This window comes from Triturus cristatus, chromosome 9 (assembly GCF_964204655.1).
Source record: "Triturus cristatus chromosome 9, aTriCri1.1, whole genome shotgun sequence".
Lineage (NCBI taxonomy): Eukaryota > Metazoa > Chordata > Amphibia > Caudata > Salamandridae > Triturus > Triturus cristatus.
In genome coordinates, this window is record NC_140592.1 from 959041521 (window position 1) to 959063028 (window position 21508).

Consider the following 21508-nt stretch of genomic DNA (forward strand, 5'->3'; position numbering starts at 1 on the left):
TCCAGGTTACTGTCATGAAGGTGATGTGTGGGGCTGTCGTGTTGAGGAGGTAACAGAGTCCAATGGCGTGCTGGTGGACGGAGCGTGTGTGGAGTGGGAGGCATATTACCTGGTTGTTCTGACAGGGTCTTGTAGGCTGGGCAGCGCTGTGTAGGCAGTTGGAGTAGCACACTCAGCATGCAAAGGTGTTGTGTGTGTGCTTAGGGGCTGCCTGATAGCAGGAGGATGATTGTCATGATTGCTTTGAGAGTGGCTGCAGCATGAGCCTGTTGTGTGACATGGGTCATGCAAAGACTAGAGGGACGTGCACTGTGCATGTTGCAGGCAAATACGTACCTGCCTTTGGCACGGCGCTGGGGCTACAGTGGCACAGAAAAGCTGCTGCCTGCATTTCGAATGGGTGGAGGGGGAAGGGCAGAGCATTTCGGAGGCGTGGGGGTTGCAGAATCAGGGCACTCGGTGGGGCGGTGCCGCAGGTGAGGCAGCAGCAGGCGGAAGGGGTTAGAAATTAGGGAAAAAGTATCACACACAGACAAGGTCTGAAAGGCACAGTGCAACAGGTGTATGTAAAGGAAGGAGTGTCAGGTCACTCATGGGTCACTACGAGAAAATGTATGAACAATCACCATAAATTACAGCCACTGGATCAGGCAACAAAATGCGGAGATGCGCAAAGGACACACACCATCAGCAGGCGTTGACGTCCCGTTGTGGGGAGCAAGCTGCACAGATACATACCCAACAAGGTACTTCATGCACAATAGAGATCATTAGCCATAAAGCACTGCATGCATGTTGCCAAAGTACACATACACACAGATGCTCAATCTTCGACAATTATGCCATAGATGACGCATGCAAACTGTCAAGAGAGCTGCAGTGACAGAGATGAGGCACTTTGGATTGTGCTGAACACCTTTATTCCACATACACACACAAAGGGATATGCATCTATATTAACAGACTCACAGGTCAGTTGACAGAAAATGTGGGACATATGATGGACACCCCCTTCACAACACGGATGATGTCAATCCCAATGAACTGGCACACAAGTTAAGGGGATGAGCCAAACACATCCTGCTGCACACGGAGAGGTTGCAATTCCCCATGGAGCCTGTTGTTGTGATGTCCCCCACTATGACCACCGGGAGCATCTGCAATGTTTCAGAGGCAAGGTTTACACACATTGATGCCTTCATCAGACGCCACACTCCACTACAGATGACTGTCAAGAAGGGTGACTATCATGTCATGGGAGTGATGCTACATGTTATATGCTCCATGGTGAGAAGACATGTATGCATGGTACCACAACATTCACAGAAGCAGTCCCCATACATTCCAAACCCGCACCACCACTAAAAATCCTTGCTGCAAACCTTACCAAGACTGACCTTTCCACATGTCCCTGCATGGAACGCTGATTCAGCCCACTTTGCAATCCTCATGAGGAATAGCACGAGGACAACGATGACACGAGCAGACAACAGGCGCAAAATACCTGGGAATGACAGACACACAAGAAGTCACCTAAAACAATTCTCACCGCACACATGGACATTTACCAAACATGAACAATGTTTGACACATGCAAATTTCAAAGAATGTCTCTCCGCAAAACTGTGTGGCATGACATCATCACTCTAGTGACACATCAGAACACACATCCAAGTCACTTTGCAGTCAGTAAGCTAGACACACACATTGCAACACATGCCACTCAATGCTACAAGCTTGCACACTCATACCCAGTGACTCACCATTATGAGAAGAAGTTGCGTATGAGCTGACTCCGGATATCCTCCTCCTCCTCATCACTAGCCTCATGAGCAAGCCCTTGATCCTCCACGGGTTGATGTTCCTGCTCATCCGGATCCAGGATGAGTGGCACTGCCTTCTCAACTGCCAGCACACGAGGAAGATTCGGCAGACCTTCTAAGGGGCATAAGGGAGGGACCCGCCTGTCTTGTCCATGCACCGGAATCGGCTCTTCAGAAGGCCAAACGTCCTCTCAATCACTCGCCTGGTCTGCCCGTGTGCATCGTTGTACCTGTGATCTGCAGCTGTTCATGGGTTGCGGAGAGGTGTCATTAGCCATGGCATGTTGGGATATCCAGAGTCCCCTACATGGAAACATCATGTAAAAAACAGGGTCAGGAGATGCCGTAAGAACCAAAGATACCGCAACACACAGGAAAAACTGAGTATACCCACCAACAAGACATGCTCGTTCGTTGTGCAGCCGCAGCATCATTTGTGGCACCCTGCTACACCTCATGATGTAGGCATCGTGTGTCAAGACCTCAGCAGCAACTGTGCCCTTAATTCATCCCAAGAAGAAAAGAAGTCAACGCTGGAAGCAAAATGCAAAATATCCTCGCTGGATCAGACAACATTCGAGTGCAGGACTAATATTAAGGCATTGCGTGAGGCTGATAAGAATCTCCCCCAGAGAAAATGTCGGCATCACTAAGACGCATTCACTTCTGGGTTCGCGGTCTAGTGTTTGTGGACTCGCGACTGTCAGAGCGTCCAATGCGCATGCTCCACGAAGGAGCTGCGCACTTCAACTGTAACCGTGCGCGGAGAAAGTGTCTCCTCAACGCACAGGCCTTGAGACAATTTTTCTTTTCTTCAATTTTGGGCGCGAGTAGCGTCATTCTATTTGGAAGACTAGTGTACAGAGAGAATAGTGTGGTTTACTTATCGCATGCGCAACGAGGGAGCGAGTTGACTGACATTATCAAGTAATTCAAAAAAGTGACCAGTGTTGCTGTTCTGTGAGGTAAACTCTTGAATCTTTTCACGTGTTCTGAAGAAACCGACACAGTGGTAAGCTTTTGAGTCAGAGGAACTTCAGGTGCAAGGTATTGAGAATCTTCAATTTATTTCTATTAAGCTCCATGAGAAATTCATCTGCTGCTGACCAAAGACTTTATAGTGGTTGCGCTGAAGTAACCAAGTGTATGCATTTCCCGTTTTGAAAGTTGTTCATGGATAAAATAGCTGTTTATGGATAAGGCGGCCACAGTGCCTTGAGGGGGTAAATATTTGGTCATATTCAACACGTTTTTATACCTGAACAGCAAGAGTGTATAACATTAATTTTTTCCCCTCCTTGTTATTCTATCCAGGGACTACACGAGTGCAGGTCAACCCCCGCATAGAGAGTAGCAAGAGCCTAGAATTCATTGGGTAAACATATATGTAATAAAAGTCAGAGCATGTTCCCCAAATGGGAAAGTAGGTAACTAACCAGTCTTATTTCCCATACAGGTGACGTAAGAAGACGCTCAAAACAGAGTCTAGAGTGAACTTCAGTTCTCCACGAAGGCTGTCTCTCTTTGTTTTTCCACTTCCCCTTTCCCCCCTGTTTCAGCTGTAACTCTGAGTTTTCTTCGGGTGGCAGTTGTGGCGGAGGGGCATTGGGACCATCGTCGACTCCAGTGGCTTGGACACGCAATCTGACAGATTGAAGTGCCATATTATTCTCCACTCGAGTCGAGATGAGTGAAGGCATAGATTTGAAATCCCTAGCAGGGGTCCTAGAAGGGTTACAAAATCAATTAACTCAATCTGCAGAGGAAAATAGAAATCTAAGAGAAGAAGTTCATAGGTCCCAACAAGAAACCCAGCAAATAAGACAAAAGATGAAGGAATTAATAGTTGGGGCTTCCCCATTGCCAGGGTTAGAAGCTAACCGTAGATCAGCGGCAGAAGTGGCAACTCAGGTGATACATTCAGTGGCACCAGTAGTACCTTTAGCTAATCCTGAGAGATTTAGTGGGGACCCACACAAGGCCCAAATATTCTTGACCCAGTGTTCCTTGCATTTTTTATGCAGGTCAGTGGTATTCAAGGAGGATCAGGCGAAGGTCGCATTTGTGCTGTCCTACTTGAGTGGTGGTGCTGCTGCTTGGTCTATGCCCTTAATATCTCGTGATGACCCAGCCTTGTATGATTTTGAGCATTTTAAAAAGGAGTTTTTGCGAATATTCGATAGAAGGACGGCAAATCAAGCTACTGACAACGAATTGCTGGATTTAAAGCAAGGGAATAGAGACTTAATAGCTTACATCGCCCAGTTCAACAAATTAATTGTAGAAACTGATTGGCCAGAAGGTAAAAGGTCGGCAATTTTCTACCGAGGATTAAAAGATGAGCTAAAGGACGCTTTAGCTCAAATTCAAAAAAGACCACAAGAAATTTCGGAACTCATAGATTTGGTCCTCCAGATAGACCATCGTCTTTATGAAAGAAGATCAGAAAAGAGGAAAGATTTTCGCCCTTATGTGCCACGATTGGATCGAGCGAGGTCAGACGGAAGCAAGTCAGAGACAACCACCGGTGAGGAGCCCATGCAGATTGGATCCATTCGAGGCCCTTTAACCAAAGAGGAGCGAGAGAAAAGGCGTACGAAAAATCTGTGCATGTATTGTGGTGACGCAGGTCATTTCGTAAAGGACTGCTTCAAGAAACCAAAGTCCAACTCTGGGTTAAAAGACAGATCCCATCAGTAGAGGGAGTTGCCCAGGTGGGAAATTCAGAGAAGTCAACTCCAGAACCTCAACAGTTGATCAACACGCTACAATCGGCTTCCCCACATCTAAGTGTTTCATTTACTGTGAGATTCGGACCAAAAGAAGTTAATGGTGTGTCCGTTATGATTGACTCTGGGGCCACGGGCAATTTTTGTGACTTAAAGTATGCAAGAGAGGCAGGAATACATGCCATACAGAAGCAACATTATGAAGTAGTCAAGGCAGTGGACGGGACTAATCTTACTTCAGGTCCCATAACACAGGAGACAGAGACTTTGGAATTGATCGGATTGCGGGGTCATCATGAATTTTTAAGGTTTAATTTAATAGATGCCCCTCAATTCCAATTAATTTTAGGATTGCCTTGGTTAACAGAACATAACCCCAAGATAGATTGGGAGAGAAGAACGGTGGAAATGACCTCTGAACCCTGTAAGAATAACTGTTTTTCAGATACAAAACATAAATACGAGGGATCACCAGCGACTGAATTAGCTCAACTCTCCAACCAAATCTGTGTCATTGAGTCAAAGGAAGTTCCAAGAGAATATCAGGATTTGGCCAGCGTCTTCGATAAAAGAAATGCAGAAAAGCTTCCCCCACATCGTGAATACGATTGCAAAATCGAGTTGGAGCCTGGGGCCTGTTAGACCTGGCACCTTGGCGTGAGTTTCCCTTCCACTTTTTGATGGTGTGCCTCGATTGTTTTGCTGGTGTTGTCCGCTCAGGGCACTGCGCCACGGCTAATCCGTGCCGCAGTGCAAGTGCTCCCTAGGTAAAGTGTACCTGTAATTGATGTTCACGATTGGTTTATTGGATTCACTGTCAGTCCCCAGTAAAGTGCACCAGGGGTGCCAGGGCTCGTGAATGCCAATGCCGCTGGTGGGCTTGCAGTGCTGGTTGCGACACCCACAGAAGCGGCCTTGTAAAATGTGTCTAGGGTCTGCCACCGCAGACCCTGTGCGCGGTCCGGGACCGTCGCGCTGACTGCGCAAGTGCCCCCACTTGCCAGTCCCTAAACCTTCCCTTACCTACATATTAGCCACCCCTCTGGTAGGCCCAAGGGCAGGGTGCATTGTAGGCATAAGGTAAGACATGCCCTGGTGTGTGTGGCATGTCTTAGTAGTGAATTACAGCCCTTTTCCGTTCTTCACTATTGAAGGCTACCTGCTCTCCATAGGCCAGGATGGGCTGCTGGGATCACGCCAACGCTGTGACCCCAGTGGACTCAGAGAGCATGGTAGAGTGTCAAGTTTGGTATGCCTGAACTCAGAATAATAAAATACTTCTTGTAGTCAAGTTTATTTTAATATCCTGGGTTTGTAAATACTACTTTTAGAAAGTTAGTATTTACTGACCTGACCATCTCAGTCCGCCTCTGCTGTGTGTGTGTGTGTTCTGCCTAGCAACAGTAAGGAGCAGGGTGGGGGGATCCCCAGAGACAGGTTGGCTGCCAGGTGGTGGGTAGAGAGATTACACCAGGATGGGTGGGAGGAGTACACCTTGACTCTTGAATAGACCTGTGCTCTGCCACCACAAAGCCGGCGCCGCCCCCTGTGGGGCGGCTGATGTCTCTGCCCTGCTGCTGAAAGGAAAGAGCAGAGTCACCATAACAAAGTGCTCCAGAACTGGACTGAGCCAGGCCTAGGCCCCCTGGCGCTAAAGAACAAAAGAATCATGGTATAAAAGTAGGAGCCTGGCTCCTAAGAAATCGGAATCCTGTTTACCACAAAGAACCTCTGCCCGACTAGAAGGAGAAGGAGACGCTGGAGGAGCTGGCCTGCTGCCTGCCTTGCTGAGAAAGGAGAGGAAGAGACTACTGAAAAGACTTTGCTACTTTGTGCTTGAACATTCTCCAAGGGCTTGATCTGAGCTTGCCCCCTGAACTGAACCCCAGGACCAGTGGGTTCTCTGTGCTTCTTGCTCGTCCTCCAATTCGAGCCGTGTGTGCATCCCGCTGGAAAAGAGACTGCGCCCCTCATCGCCCCTCCTAGGGCCGTGACACTCAGGAGCTCGCCTGCCGCTACCCCGTGAGAGCCCCGCTCCGTCCGGAGCCGCTCTCTGTCCCCGGGCTAGGCCGCCTGCACCCCTGTTACCGCCTGCCATTGGAGCGCGCTGAACGCGCTATCACCCCTCCCGCCGGAAGCCGTCCGACGACTGTGATCTACGCCGGGTCATCCAGCTGCACTGACTGTGCCCTGTGACCCCGCTTCGCTATCCCCGGACATCTCAGGCCGCGCCGCCCCCGCTGTGGAGACCCTCCTGCACCGCCGGGCCAAAGGGTCGCGGGCCGCGCCTGCCTACTTGCCCACACCTGCTGATTGAGGACCCAAGAACACTTCCCGAAGCTGAGAGTCGCACCGACCTGTGCCGACTCTCCTAATCACGAAAGAAGTCCAGTATCGGGCTCGGGGCCCGCAACGCCTTATTTCCCCGTTCGCAGGAACCGATCTCTGTGAGTACTGGAACTACAAGTAAAGAGACTACGAACTATCCATTTGAAGCTACGAACCAAGAACATTTGCCTGCTGTATAACCTGGTGGCCTAGCGAAAACGTTATTGGTCTTGTGATAAGTCTGCTGAGATATATATACCTTATTTTTACATAAAGAAACGTATTTTTATATATATCCAAGTCTGGTGTCCGTTTCTGGGGGGATTGATGTATTTACTGTGTGTATGATTGTAAGTGCTTAACCAACAACGCCTGAGGAATCTCCTTGGCTGCTCACGCCACGCACCTAGAGGGTGAGCAAGGGTCATTCAAAAGGGGTTATCCTGCGCCCTGACGTGGAGGAGAGGGTTCCTGCTTGACACAAGGGCAACCTTGCGCCAACCAGAGATCCCCGACTCTAACATTGTTGGCAGCGGTTGGGATTTCGGATTTGCACTTGTAATTTGCATACAGTGAATTATTAATCACCAGATAGTGAGAGCAGACCAAATAACGCAGCCACAGGTTTTCATTTTTGGAACTGTGTTGAGACATCTGCCATTACTGCAACCATGCCTGGCTCACACTCCGCTGGAAGAGCACTCTCTGTGATTTCTGGAATAGATGAGGTGGATTGGGAGAGACTGGAAGGCTACACGACGGAGCAATTGAAAGGCTACAGTGTAAAATTCAGAGTTCCCCATGCTGGATTCAGGAAGAAGAACCAGTACCTCAAGGCGTTGAGAGCCTGGAAGGAGTCACGAGACCCACGGAATGCGGGGGACATCGTTCCGCCCGACAACCTTGAGGAGCCCAGCAGAGTCCGGTCGCCAGAGGAGCTGGCAGACAGGGCAGCAGACAGGGCGCATGCAATGGAGATGGCAAAGTTGGCAGGACAAATGGAAATGGAAAAGCAGAAGTTGGCCCTGGAGGCACAACAACGCCAAATGGATCATGATATCAGATTGAAGGAGTTGGAGCTGAAGGCGAAAAGTTTGGACACCGCTCCTTCTGGTGGCAGCACTCCACCAGTGCAGGTAGAGTCCAAGGTGTACATCCCCAAAGATGTAGTAAAGGAGTATTTCAGAAAGGATGACATAGGGCAGTGGTTTAGGGCCTACGAGGTGGCCATGTCCTCACACCGGGTCCCTGAGAAAGACTGGGGAGCGGGGTTGTGGGGAAGGTTCCTTGCTGAAGGGCGTGACACACTGTTAGATTTACCCTTAGATCTCCAAACCTCATACCCCCATATGAAGGAAGCTTTAATGACCAGGTATGGGTTAACTCCGGAGCTATATAGACAGCGGTTCAGGGAGACGAAGAAGATCCCTGAGAGTACGTATGTGGAGTATGTGACCTTTTTCTGCAGAGCGCTGGATGGTTGGGTGAAGGGTAGCAAAGTGAATGATTATCAAGGGCTGCTTGATTTAATTGCATGGGAGCACTTGTCCAGTCAATGTTTTCCTGAGCTACGCCAGCACCTGATTGATAGCAAGCTGTCCAACCCGAGGAAGCTTGCTGAGGAGGCGGACCGCTGGCTCAGCACCAGGGTCCACAAGGGTCCAGTGGGAGACTCCGCCAAAGGTGGGCAGGGTCCCCAGCAGAAGAGTGGGGGGGACAAGGGTAAACAGAAGGGGTTCCAAAAAGGCCCCCAAAGTAATTCCCAAGGGAACCAGCAGAAGGGTTCTCAGCCTCCCCCACCCCCGCAGCAGAACGGGGCCCCGACAGGTAGACCTGTTCCAAAGGGGCCCTTCAATTGTTATAAGTGTGGTGACCCGGGTCACATTGCCTCTGATCCTAAGTGTCGCCTGTTTGGTAAGACCGCACCCACTGGTCCTCCCCCCCGGCAAGTAGCTAGTGTTAACTTTGGGGAGGAAGTAGCAGTCCAGGAGGGTGGGGGTCCCGGGCCGATGACCCTAGTCTCGCTAGGAGACAGTGAGATGGTCCCTGTAACCTACCTGCCCTCTAACACTAAGAAATATGGGCAAGTGGTGACCATCAATGGAAGGAAGGTGGAGGCTCTTAGAGATACAGGAGCCAGCGTGACCTCGGTGAGGCAACACCTGGTGTCTCAAGAGCAGATTGTACCCAATGCCTACTGTAGGGTTGTCAATGCTGACAACGTAGAGAGTCGTTGTCCAATGGCTCAAGTTCCCTTTGAGTGGGGGGAGGTCTCTGGTACTCTACAAGTCGCTGTGAGAACTGACATGCCTGTAGATTGTCTGCTAGGGAACGACCTGGAGAGCTCCCCTTGGGAAAAGGTGGAGAAGACCACGCATCTGAGGATGGTGGGTCTACCCGACTGGGCGTGCGTGACCACCCGGTCCATGGCAGCCAGTAGGGGTGTTGAGAGGGTCCTGGAGCCTGAGGGAGAGGTCCAGGAACCGGCCTTAGGGAGAAGGCGCAGGAGGCGCGGGAAACCGGCCCCCGAAGTTCCCACGGCCCAGGAGGAAGTAGACCCTGAGGGGGATGCTCTGGAGCCTACCGGGGAACAGATTGCCGAACTGGGAGACTTGCCTGAGCTGACCCATTGGCAGCAAGAAGGAGGTCCCTCCAGGGAGGAATTCTGCAGGGAGCAGAAAGAATGCCCTTCTCTCGTGGGTATGCGGCAGCAGGCTGCAGACCAGGCCAATGGTGTTCAGGCCAAAACACACTACGTGTACTGGGAGAGTGACCTCCTGTATTCCGAGCCTAAGGCTGCTGAACCTGGGTCAGCCCGTGTGCTGGTGGTACCCCAGAAGTTCAGAACCTTCCTACTGGGGCTGGCTCATGATGTGCCGTTAGCGGGACATTTGGGGATGGACAAGACCTATGACAGGCTTGTCACCCACTTTTACTGGCCCCAAATGCACAAGAACTCAGATTCCTACTGCAGAACCTGTCAGACTTGCCAGGCAAGTGGTAAGAGCGGAGGGAAGCACAAGGCTCCTCTGCAACCTTTCCCTGTGGTCGGTACGCCATTCCAACGAGTGGGTATTGACATTGTGGGGCCTCTGGACCCCAAGACAGCCCTGGGCAACAGGTTCATCCTGGTCTTGGTGGACCATGCCACCCGGTACCCTGAAGCCATCCCTCTGAGGACAGTGACGGCCCCCGTGGTGGGACGGGCACTGATGGGAATTTTCTCCCGAGTGGGATTCCCTCTAGAGGTGGTGAGCGACAGGGGGACCAATTTCATATCCACATATATGAAATCCCTGTGGAAGGAGTGTGGGGTAACTTACAAGTTCACCACTCCTTACCACCCCCAAGGAAACGGGTTGGTTGAGAGATTCAACCGAACCCTCAAAGGCATGATCATGGGCCTGGACGGTCCAATGAGGCGTAAGTGGGACGTCCTCTTGCCATGCCTGCTCTTCGCTTACCGAGAGGTGCCACAGAAGTCTCTAGGATTCAGCCCCTTTGAGCTTCTGTATGGTCACCCGGTAAGAGGACCTCTGAGTTTGGTGAAGGAAGGCTGGGAGCAATCTCCCAGGAAACCTCCCCAGAATGTATATAGTTACATGCTGGCCTTCCGAAACCAGACTCGGCGTTTCAGGCAACTTGCTGAGGCAAATCTGGAAGCCAGCCAGGAGGAGATGAAGCGGTGGTACGACCGGAATGCCACTCTGGTAGAGCTTCAACCTGGACAAAAGGTGTGGGTCTTGGCCCCAGTGGAGCCGTGTGCACTTCAGGATAAGTGGACAGGTCCATTTGAGGTTGTGGAGCGCAAAAGTCCTATCACCTACTTGGTGGACATGCAGACTCCCAGGAACCCTTTGAGGGTCCTACATGTTAACCGCCTTAAGCCCCACTTAGAGAGGACCGAAGTGGGCATGCTGCTGGCCACTGATGATGGAATGGAAGAGGAGACCGAGCCTCTTCCTGACCTCTTAGTGGCCTCTGAGAAAGATGGGTCAGTGGATGGAGTTAACCTCTCACCCACCCTGACGCCCGAACAACAGGAAGACTGCCGCCACTTGCTGGGACAGTTTTCCGACCGATTCTCCCTGGTTCCTGGTGTCACAGATTGGTGCGTCCATGATGTGGACACAGGAGACAGCTTACCTGTGAAGCACAAGGCTTACAGGGTGACTGACAGGGTCAGAGCTTGCATCAAGGAGGAGGTCTCCAAAATGCTTGCGCTAGGGGTGGTTGAGTCCTCCAGCAGTCCTTGGTCCAGCCCCGTGGTCTTGGTCCCAAAGGCTGCTGCGCCGGGAGCCACACCTGAACTCCGGTTCTGTGTGGACTACAGAGGACTCAATTCAGTCACGAAGACTGACGCGCACCCCATCCCCAGAGCTGATGAGCTCATTGATCGGCTGGGGGCTGCCCGGTTCCTCAGTACGTTTGATTTAACGTCTGGGTACTGGCAGATCGCCTTGACCGATGGGGCCAAAGAGAGGTCAGCATTCTCTACACCAGATGGGCACTTCCAGTTCCGAGTCATGCCATTTGGGATGAAGAATGCCCCTGCCACCTTTCAGAGGTTGGTCAACCAGGTACTGGTTGGGCTGGATGCGTTCAGTGCCGCCTACCTGGATGACATCGCAGTGTTCAGTGCCACCTGGCCTGAACACCTGCGCCACCTCTGGGAAGTGTTGATGGCGCTGCGCCGAGCAGGCCTCACGATCAAGGCAAGCAAGTGCCAGATCGGGCAGGGTTCCGTGGTGTACTTGGGACACCAAGTGGGGAGTGGCAAGGTGGCACCCTTGCAACCCAAAATTGAAACCATCCTGGCTTGGGAACCCCCCAAGACGCAGACCGCAGTGAGGGCCTTCCTGGGGCTCACTGGGTACTACAGGAGGTTTGTCAAGGGCTATGGAACGATCGTTGCCCCCTTGACAGAGCTGACTTCGAAGAAGCAGCCCAGGAACGTGATTTGGACTGACACCTGTCAGAAAGCTTTCGACACCCTGAAGACTGCCATGTGCACGGCGCCCGTGCTCTTGGCCCCTGACTTCTCCAGGGAATTCCTAGTGCAGACGGACGCTTCAGAGCATGGTGTAGGGGCTGTTCTCTCACAGATGACTGAGGAGGGCTGGGACCAACCCGTAGCCTTCATCAGTAGGAGGTTACTTCCACGGGAAAGTAGGTGGAGTGCAATTGAGCGAGAAGCATTTGCTGTGGTCTGGGCGCTGAAGAAGCTAAGACCCTACTTGTTTGGGTCTCACTTCCGGGTTCAGACGGACCACAGGCCCCTCAGATGGTTGATGCAAATGAGGGGTGAAAACCCGAAGCTGTTGAGGTGGTCCATCTCCCTACAGGGTATGGACTTCACGGTGGAACACCGTCCTGGTACAGATCACGCCAACGCTGACGGTCTGTCCAGGTATTTCCGCCTTAGTGACGAGGAACCCCCTGGGCAAGGGTAGTTCTCCCCACATTTCAGCTGGAGGGGACAGGTGTTAGACCTGGCACCTTGGCGTGAGTTTCCCTTCCACTTTTTGATGGTGTGCCTCGATTGTTTTGCTGGTGTTGTCCGCTCAGGGCACTGCGCCACGGCTAATCCGTGCCGCAGTGCAAGTGCTCCCTAGGTAAAGTGTACCTGTAATTGATGTTCACGATTGGTTTATTGGATTCACTGTCAGTCCCCAGTAAAGTGCACCAGGGGTGCCAGGGCTCGTGAATGCCAATGCCGCTGGTGGGCTTGCAGCGCTGGTTGCGCCACCCACAGAAGCGGCCTTGTAAAATGTGTCTAGGGTCTGCCACCGCAGACCCTGTGCGCGGTCCGGGACCGTCGCGCTGACTGCGCAAGTGCCCCCACTTGCCAGTCCCTAAACCTTCCCTTACCTACATATTAGCCACCCCTCTGGTAGGCCCAAGGGCAGGGTGCATTGTAGGCATAAGGTAAGACATGCCCTGGTGTGTGTGGCATGTCTTAGTAGTGAATTACAGCCCTTTTCCGTTCTTCACTATTGAAGGCTACCTGCTCTCCATAGGCCAGGATGGGCTGCTGGGATCACGCCAACGCTGTGACCCCAGTGGACTCAGAGAGCATGGTAGAGCGTCAAGTTTGGTATGCCTGAACTCAGAATAATAAAATACTTCTTGTAGTCAAGTTTATTTTAATATCCTGGGTTTGTAAATACTACTTTTAGAAAGTTAGTATTTACTGACCTGACCATCTCAGTCCGCCTCTGCTGTGTGTGTGTGTGTTCTGCCTAGCAACAGTAAGGAGCAGGGTGGGGGGATCCCCAGAGACAGGTTGGCTGCCAGGTGGTGGGTAGAGAGATTACACCAGGATGGGTGGGAGGAGTACACCTTGACTCTTGAATAGACCTGTGCTCTGCCACCACAAAGCCGGCGCCGCCCCCTGTGGGGCGGCTGATGTCTCTGCCCTGCTGCTGAAAGGAAAGAGCAGAGTCACCATAACAAAGTGCTCCAGAACTGGACTGAGCCAGGCCTAGGCCCCCTGGCGCTAAAGAACAAAAGAATCATGGTATAAAAGTAGGAGCCTGGCTCCTAAGAAATCGGAATCCTGTTTACCACAAAGAACCTCTGCCCGACTAGAAGGAGAAGGAGACGCTGGAGGAGCTGGCCTGCTGCCTGCCTTGCTGAGAAAGGAGAGGAAGAGACTACTGAAAAGACTTTGCTACTTTGTGCTTGAACATTCTCCAAGGGCTTGATCTGAGCTTGCCCCCTGAACTGAACCCCAGGACCAGTGGGTTCTCTGTGCTTCTTGCTCGTCCTCCAATTCGAGCCGTGTGTGCATCCCGCTGGAAAAGAGACTGCGCCCCTCATCGCCCCTCCTAGGGCCGTGACACTCAGGAGCTCGCCTGCCGCTACCCCGTGAGAGCCCCGCTCCGTCCGGAGCCGCTCTCTGTCCCCGGGCTAGGCCGCCTGCACCCCTGTTACCGCCTGCCATTGGAGCGCGCTGAACGCGCTATCACCCCTCCCGCCGGAAGCCGTCCGACGACTGTGATCTACGCCGGGTCATCCAGCTGCACTGACTGTGCCCTGTGACCCCGCTTCGCTATCCCCGGACATCTCAGGCCGCGCCGCCCCCGCTGTGGAGACCCTCCTGCACCGCCGGGCCAAAGGGTCGCGGGCCGCGCCTGCCTACTTGCCCACACCTGCTGATTGAGGACCCAAGAACACTTCCCGAAGCTGAGAGTCGCACCGACCTGTGCCGACTCTCCTAATCACGAAAGAAGTCCAGTATCGGGCTCGGGGCCCGCAACGCCTTATTTCCCCGTTCGCAGGAACCGATCTCTGTGAGTACTGGAACTACAAGTAAAGAGACTACGAACTATCCATTTGAAGCTACGAACCAAGAACATTTGCCTGCTGTATAACCTGGTGGCCTAGCGAAAACGTTATTGGTCTTGTGATAAGTCTGCTGAGATATATATACCTTATTTTTACATAAAGAAACGTATTTTTATATATATCCAAGTCTGGTGTCCGTTTCTGGGGGGATTGATGTATTTACTGTGTGTATGATTGTAAGTGCTTAACCAACAACGCCTGAGGAATCGCCTTGGCTGCTCACGCCACGCACCTAGAGGGTGAGCAAGGGTCATTCAAAAGGGGTTATCCTGCGCCCTGACGTGGAGGAGAGGGTTCCTGCTTGACACAAGGGCAACCTTGCGCCAACCAGAGATCCCCGACTCTAACAGGGCCATTTTGCCATGTAGTCGTATTTACGCCTTAACGGAAGCTGAAAACGTTTATCTAAAAGAATACCTTGACGAGTACTTAAAGATAGGGTTTATCAGACCTTCCCAATCTCCAGCGTCCTCTCCTCTTTTCTTTCGGCCTAAAAAAGATGGGAGTCTACGTACTTGTATAGACTACAGAGCAATCAATTCGGTAACCATAAAAAATAGGTACCCTCTACCTCTGATATCGCAACTGCTGGATCAAGTGAAAGGAGCGAAGATCTATACGAAGCTCGATTTGCGAGGAGCGTACCATTTGGTAAGAGTGGCTGAAGGTCACGAATGGAAAACAGCTTTTCGAACGAAGTATGGCCTTTTTGAATATCAGGTGATGCCATACGGGTTGAGCAATGCACCAGCAGCTTTTCAACACCTGGTTAATGATGTCCTCCGAGAGTTCCTAGACCGAGTGGCAGTTGTCTATATAGATGCCATATTAATATTCTCGAACTGCGTCGAGAGCCATGTAAAGGATGTAAGAGCCATATTACAAAGACTATTGGAGAACCAACTATATGTCAAGCTGGAGAAATGCTCTTTCCATGCTCAACAAGTAGAATTCCTGGGGTTCATATTGTCAGAGAAAGGAGTGGCCATGGACCCGTCCAAGATACAAGTCATTCAGGATTGGCCCTCACCTAGGAATGTGAAGGAAATACAAAGCTTCCTGGGTTTTGCCAATTTCTACAGAAGATTTATCCCAAATTTCTCTGCCAAGGTCTCTCCTATTACACGACTTCTAAAAAAAGTACAGAAATACGAATGGTCTAATGACCAGGAGGAAGCCTTTCGATTTCTCAAAAGAGCATTTGTTTCTGCTCCAATATTGGTTCATCCAGATCCAGAACAAGCCTTTTTTGTAGAGACAGACGCCTCGGATTTCGCCACAGGGGGAATTTTGTCTCAGAGAGACAAAAGCACTGGGCAACTTCATCCGGTGGCTTACAGATCCAGAAAGTTGTCAGAACCAGAAATTAATTATTCAATAGCTGACAAAGAGCTGTTAGCAGTCAAAGAAGCGTTCCAAGATTGGCGCCACTATTTGTTGGGAGCCAAACACTGCGTAATGGTGTTCACCGATCATCGTAATTTACAGTTTTTGAAATCAGCTAAAACTCTCCCCCCCCCCTTCAACTACGATGGTCCTTGTATTTTTCAGAATTCAACTTTGTGATAACATACAAACCAGGGGTGAAGAATGGAAAAGCCGACGCCTTATCCAGGATGAACATAGCCGAAGATGTAAAACTTCCCTGCAAAGATCCAATCATTCCTTTGAATAAAATTATTGGAGCAATTCATCTGGAAGATTTCACTCAAGAGATCCTAAACGATTGTTCACCTAAAAAACTTGAAGATTGGGTTGGAGAAGACTCAAGTAGAACAATGAAAGATGGACTTCCATATTATGATGGTAAGTTGTACCTTCCCACCAAAACATTGCAAGAAAAAGCTCTTAGGAGCTGTCATGATAACCGGATGGCGGGTCATAAGGGCGTTAAAAAGACCTTGAATCTAATTAAAAGATTTTTTTGGTGGCCAGGCATGGCGGCTCAGGTGGGACAGTACGTGTCAACTTGTGAGTTATGCATCAAAGGGAAACCCAGTAGGCAAGCCCCACAAGGGTTATTACAGCCTTTGCCAAATGCACCGTATCCCTGGCACACAGTGTCTCTAGATCTGATTGTTGACCTTCCACCGAGTCTAGGGTACACAGTCATACTAGTCATAGTGGATTCATTTTCTAAAATGAGTCACTTCATCCCATTAAAAACTGTTCCCACAGCATCACAACTGGTTCCAGTTTTCAATCAACATGTAGTCAGAGCCCACGGAATTCCCCAGGTGATCATCTCAGATAGGGGAACCCAATTTGTATCAAAATTTTGGAAAATGTTTATGCAGAGTCTGGGTGTGGACACACGATATTCTACCAGTTTTCATCCTGAAACTGATGGGCAAACGGAGAGAGTGAATCAGGAGCTAGAACAATACTTAAGACTGTATTTGTTGGAACAGGAGGGGAACTGGTCAGAATTATTGTGGACCGCTGAGTTTGCCTACAACAATGCCATACATGATTCGACAGGGTTTACCCCATTCTATTTGAGTTCAGGGAGGCATCCTAGTTTGATAGTGGGGAAGAAAGATGAGTTAGTCCCTGCAGTTAAGGACTTGGTGCTAGAATTGGAGAGTTCATACAAAAAGGCCCAAAAGAATTTACAGAAAGCTAAGGAATCTTACAAGAAACAGGCCGATAAGAAAAGAAGGGTGGGTCCAAAATTTGAGAACGGAGATCAGGTGTGGTTATCTACCAAAAACTTGAAATTAAAAGGAAGTAGGAAATTTCAGCCCCGATTCATTGGCCCTTTTAAGGTTCTAAGAATGATTAACCCTGTAGTGGCCAAATTACAATTGCCTAAACAACTAAAAATTCACCCTACCTTTCACATATCCCTTCTAAAAAAAAATCCCCTCAATGCAAGACTAAAAGAAAAACCAATGCCAATTAGAGTAGAGTCAGGAGAAGAGTTTGAAGTAGACAAAATTTTGGACTCTAAAATTTCCCGGAAAAAACTGTTTTATCTGGTGGGATGGAAGGGTTTTGGGCCAGAAGAAAGATCGGGGGAACCCTCCTCAAATGTTCATGCCCCAAGGTTAGTGAAAAACTTCCATACGACCTATCCATTGAAACCAAATTTGGGGGAACCTATTTTGGAGGGAGGTACTGTCAAGACCTCAGCAGCAACTGTGCCCTTAATTCATCCCAAGAAGAAAAGAAGTCAACGCTGGAAGCAAAATGCAAAATATCCTCGCTGGATCAGACAACATTCGAGTGCAGGACTAATATTAAGGCATTGCGTGAGGCTGATAAGAATCTCCCCCAGAGAAAATGTCGGCATCACTAAGACGCATTCACTTCTGGGTTCGCGGTTTAGTGTTTGTGGACTCGCGACTGTCAGAGCGTCCAATGCGCATGCTCCACGAAGGAGCTGCGCACTTCAACTGTAACCGTGCGCGGAGAAAGTGTCTCCTCAACGCACAGGCCTTGAGACAATTTTTTTTTTCTTCAATTTTGGGCGCGAGTAGCGTCATTCTTTTTGGAAGACTAGTGTACAGAGAGAATAGTGTGGTTTACTCATCGCATGTGCAACGAGGGAGCGAGTTGACTGACATTATCAAGTAATTCAAAAAAGTGACCAGTGTTGCTGTTCTGTGAGGTAAACTCTTGAATCTTTTCACGTGTTCTGAAGAAACCGACACAGCGGTAAGCTTTTGAGTCGAAGGAACTTCAGGTGCAAGGTATTGAGAATCTTCAATTTATTTCTATTAAGCTCCATGAGAAATTCATCTGCTGCTGACCAAAGACTTTATAGTGGTTGCGCTGAAGTAACCAAGTGTATGCAGTTCCCGTTTTGAAAGTTGTTCATGGATAAAATAGCTGTTTATGGATAAGGCGGCCACAGTGCCTTGAGGGGGTAAATATTTGGTCATATTCAACACGTTTTTATACCTGAACAGCAAGAGTGTATAACATTAATTTTTTCCCCTCCTTGTTATTCTATCCAGGGACTACACGAGTGCAGGTCAACCCCCGCATAGAGAGTAGCAAGAGCCTAGAATTCATTGGGTAAACATATATGTAATAAAAGTCAGAGCATGTTCCCCAAATGGGAAAGTAGGTAACTAACCAGTCTTATTTCCCATACAGGTGACGTAAGAAGACGCTCAAAACAGAGTCTAGAGTGAACTTCAGATCTCCACGAAGGCTGTCTCTCTTTGTTTTTCCACTTCCCCTTTCCCCCCTGTTTCAGCTGTCACTCTGAGTTTTCTTCGGGTGGCAGTTGTGGCGGAGGGGCATTGGGACCATCGTCGACTCCAGTGGCTTGGACACGCAATCTGACATCGTGTGCTGATCCTGGAAAACGTGCACAGACATGGGAAATCAGCATGTTAGCAAGACACACCACAAGGGCATTTAGCGAGTGGTAATGTTTTCTATTGCGATAGGCTTGTTCCTGTGCCTGTGGTGGTACCAAAGCCACATGTGTACCATCAATGGACCCAATTACATGGGGCATCCCTCCCAGGGCATAGAAATCACCCTTGACATCTGTCAACTCCTCAGGAGTAGGAAATGTGATGAATTAATCAAGGTGCTCCAACATGGCTGCTAAAACATCACGCAGGACACGGCTGAACGTTGTCTGTGACATGCCACCAACATCAGCTATGGTGAATTGAAACATACCTGTGGCAAGAAAATGTAGGGCTGCCATCACCTTCATCTTTGGGGTCAGTGCAGTAGGATACCTGTGTCGCGGTTGGAGGTGTGGTGCCAGCCTGTCGGTCAAGTCCTCAATCAACTGTTGAGTGAATCTGTAACGTTGGATGCAGGCACGTTCCCTCATGGCACCCAAGTCTGGCATTAGTCTTGGGACAGGTGGTGCCCTGCAAGACATTTTTGGATGAATGAAGATTGAGAGTCGGCCAACATCAATGTCAATGAACATAGCACATGCTACACTGCTAATACACATCAGGTAACTATGGAGTCGGGTGTGTGCAATACATCCAGGACACATATGCACGCTTGCTGGCACTCATACAAAAAGACAGATACACCTGTTGATTGTCAAGTCTACATGACATGCCCTGAAATGGGGGGGCCAGTCTGAGTGAACAGCCAGAGATATCACCAGAGTGACACACATCCACATAGCTGCATTGGAAGGATGTCATCTCTTCCAGACAGCTGACTGCAAGGCACACGCACAGGTCACATGGAATGTCAAATGTACATATCAAACACATTGCGATGAAGGGGTACACGTGACAACTAAAAAACGCAGCCATTGAGACAACGCACACATGTCTGACTGGGAAAATATGATGCACGATGCACACAGACCCTACAGCCGTGGGAATGCACATGTGGCATGGTGTGCGTAGACATGTTCCATGCCCATCTCCACACAGACCCCTGTTGGATGCACCAACAGCAGATGCAGTTGACGGGACACTGACATCAAGCTCATGGGAACACATGACACATACCTGACATAGTCCCAAAGGGGCACGGTGATCGAGACCTGTCAGTTGAGAGAGTGTCCCTGGCATCAGGAGACAGGTGCGGGTGTTGATGACTGTGCCATCCCACTGCTGCTGTGCATGACAGAGTTGGACTACAGACACACATGTGGCAAGTGGCAAGGTGATGTGTGCCACATAGTGCCCCATCACACATGACATGTGTCCACAGGTCATCACACATCAATTGTGCAACTAGATGAGATGACCTGTGCAATATCACTGGCTAACACACCTAGGGCCTGCACATGTAAGTATGCAAAGACAAGTACTTGATGGACATCCATGTGCGACTCATAGCCTTCCATTCCTGTCATGTGTACGCCTGTATTACCATTGTAAGGGTGTGAAATGAGTACACGTGCGGGTACGCACTGTACTACCAGTGCATGCACCGTACGTGTACTACTAGTGCGTACCCGTACATGTACGCACTAGTAGTACACGTATGGGTATGTGTACTACTAGTGCGTACAGGTACGTGTACTACCTTAGTACATGTCCGGGTACGTGTACTACCTTAGTACACGTACGTGTACGCACTAGTAGTACACGTACGGGTACGTGTACTACTAGTGTATAAACGTACGTGTACTACCTTAGTACACGTACATGTACGCACTAGTAATACACGCACGGGTACGTGTACTACTAGTGCGTACACGTACGTGCACTACCTTAGTACACGTACATGTATACACTAGTAGTACATGTACGGGTAAATGTACTGCTAGTGCGTATGGGTACGTCTACTACTAGTGCATACACGTACGTGCACTACCTTAGTACATGTACCTGCACGCACTAGTAGTACACGTATGGGTACGTGTACTACTAGTGCATACACGTACATGTACTACCTTAGTACAGGTACCTGTACGCACTAGTAGTACACGTACGGGTACGTGTACTACTAGTGCGTACCCGTACGTGTATGCACCAGTAGTACACGTACGGGTACGTGTAGTACTAGTGCATACAGGTACGTGTACGCACTAGTAGTACAAGCGTACATGTACGGGTACGTGTACTACTAGTGCGTACGGGTACGTCTACTACTAGTGCGTACACGTACGTGTACTACCTTAGTACACGTACCTGTACGCACTAGTAGTACACGTACGGGTACGTGTACTACTAGTGCGTACACGTACATGTACCACCTTAGTACACGTACGTGTACACACTAGTAGTACACGTACCCGTATGTGTACAACTAGTGCGTACACATACGTGTACTAAGGTAGTACACGTATGTGTACGCACTAGTAGTACACGTACCTGTCAAACGCACTGTACAACTGGTGCCGTAGGGGTACGTGTGAAACGCACCGTACACCCGCTATCATCGCGCGTGTACGCTTCGTTTCACCATTGTACTTGTGCCGTAGGGGTACTTGTGAAACGCACCGTACACCCGCTATCATCGCATGTGTACGCTTCATTTCACCATTGTACTTGTGCCGTAGGGGTACGTGTGAAACGCACCGTACACGCGCTATCATCGCGTGTGTACGCTTCGTTTCACCATTGTACTTGTGCCGTAGGGGTACGTGTGAAACGCACCGTACACCCACTATAATCGCGTGTGTACGCTTCGTTTCACCATTGTACTTGTGCCGTAGGGTTACGTGTGAAACGCACCGTACCGGTGTGTGGATTTCAAAATTTACATAGGGGACACATAACGGACAAGTATTAGGCCCTAAATGCATGCTGGTTGTCATGGAGACAGAGTTTTCAGTTGGAAAGTGTCGATCAGGTGTCCTGGAACAGTCAGTTGGCCACAAAATAC